Genomic DNA, 2,519 nt, shown 5'->3' with positions numbered 1-2,519 from the left:
GGCGTTTAGCGGTTTTTTATTCTTGTACATGTATACATTACTCACTTATTTATATAAAGTATCATTTTTGTATTTCAATTCTTCAAATAGTACCAAAGCTACATAAGATAAATAATACATAAGCATAAACATAAATACATAAGCTAAACAAATATATCTCATGAGGTAACTGATTATCATTTATGAGAAGACCATACCTGTACTTGGACCAAATTGGTTTTAGAAAAGTATCAAGTTTTAAAAAATACCCCGGATTCATAACATATCAAATGCAGAGAAGACAAATAAATAATGATTGCTATCAACAGCAATTGGGAAATAGATGGAGATACATGGCATAAGACATGAAGCTGAGAGAGATTATGGAAATAATAATATTGTATTATAATATCCATTGTATATATAATGCACTACTTTTTTTGGGAATAAAGCCACAATTTAAGTTTAAAATGAAATTTATTTGATGGTTCGACTTCCACTTCGGAAATCATTATCAAAATACAAAACATCAATAAATTAAACAAGTTTTGTTTTTGTTGCTTGGTAAAAGAAATCTTTTAATAATTTGATTTTATTCGACTCATTCATATTATCCGATATTAAGACATATATCTCTGGCTCCTGTGAATAAGCACATAAGTCAACTTTAGTACATTTTTCAGGAGAGCCGAAACAATGTTTACGGGTTCGTGCAAAATCGCAGAATAACGTTGAAACATTTAAAAGCACTCTTTTGGCGATAACAAGAGGCTACTATTGCATAAAAATATTTTTAGTTACATTACATTAAATTTTAGAAGATATTGAATGACTTATCCGGATATTCACGGTAGTACTTTAGGTGCGAATTTGACATAACTCAAGATATCTTAAATAGTGATATGTACACTCAGAGAAAAATCATTGTAAAATAAAAAAAAAATAATGATTCAATTAAAATCCAATATGTTTTGGCTTCATTAGTGTTTTTATTTAAATTAATAACAGATCTTATCATTTTAAACACATTTTTAAAATAAGCATGCTCATAGTCATTTTAATTGGTTAATCCTATTAAAACGTCGCACTGTGGTATTTGAAGTAAATAAATACCATTAAGGAATTGAAATGACCTATCTATTTCAATGAACATGAAACACTGTTATTTTTATAATAGTTCTGTTTAGATTTAAATGTCGATAGTAACATTTTAAAAGTAAATTTGATTTGAAATAAAAATGCTATCCCTTTGATTTAAAGAGAAAATGATTTTACTTCCTTGGCTTTCCCTTTGTTTTTAAATTACGTTCTTTTTGTTTTAAAATACGTTCCTTTTATTTCAAAACTTACAGCAATATTATAAGTTGTTTGTCAATTTAAATCAAATTGTTTTCTTTATGAATTAAAATGAAATGTTTATTAATATATTAGTATTTTACTTTGTTTAAAGTTTGAGGCGACTTTAATTCAAGCGCATTAGTACTAACATTTTAAATAAAATCAGCATTAAATTTATAAGAAAAATATTTATTTCAATAATTTTGCATATACAAAAATAACTTAAACCTATTATAACATCATAAAAATATTTACAAAAACTTATTCCTTAAGTACACTTTGCCGTTATTTGATGTGTATAGGTGCAATGGTGGTGAAGTAAAATACTCTACAGATTTTAATTCAAACGTATTTAAATACTGTCCAATTTCGAATGATTGAAAATGATAGTCAAAACGTTTTAGCTCAATTTCACTTGCCAAAATATATAGTGAGTTTTTATATAGCTCAACAAGATTTATTATTTTAAAAAGTTTTACTTGGTGATGAGTTTCAGCGGCTGTCAAATACAAGTTAACTTTGTATTTTTGCCATGGTATGTTCCTGACTCTGAAACACTAGCGCGCTGCAGTTGCAATTTTTGAGCGTCAGTTAAAGTGTGTAAAGACTGTATATGCTCTAGGCTTAGGGAATAAATTTTTTCCAAATCAAATTCTGGACCACGTCTGTGCTTAAAATCAATAAGAAATTTGGCATATTTAAGACCAGCCTTGATAGAAAGTGTGTAGGCGATATTAATTCTTGAAGAAGTATTTGTTGAATACATTTTTGAGCTTTGATGCTTTGCTTCAAATCTCAAACTCCATAAATATTTAGGTGGCCCACATTTACGGTGTTTTGGTTTAAGGTCTCCATATAATTTTATATACAGGGTGAGTCATAACTATAGGGACATAGACTAACGACAGGTTATTTGGACCAAAATATGGCTATTGGGCCAAATATGCCTTAATAAAATGTTGCTGAGAAAAAAGATACAGGGTGTTAAAGTTAATTTTTGTTTTTCGTTTTTTGCTAATAGTTTCTCTGTATATTTATAAATTGCTATCAAAATTGGCACAGAGGCTTAATCGTAGACAAGAAATGGTATTTTATCTACAATTTTACGTTTTGTCATAGAGGGCGCCACGTGGATCATTCCTGATGATCAAATTGAGTCTAAACTTTTTCTGATGAAACTTTTTTGTAATTTTTATTAGAAA

Source organism: Diabrotica virgifera, chromosome 9 (genome assembly GCF_917563875.1).
Source record: "Diabrotica virgifera virgifera chromosome 9, PGI_DIABVI_V3a".
Lineage (NCBI taxonomy): Eukaryota > Metazoa > Arthropoda > Insecta > Coleoptera > Chrysomelidae > Diabrotica > Diabrotica virgifera.
This window is presented reverse-complemented; position numbering follows the sequence as displayed.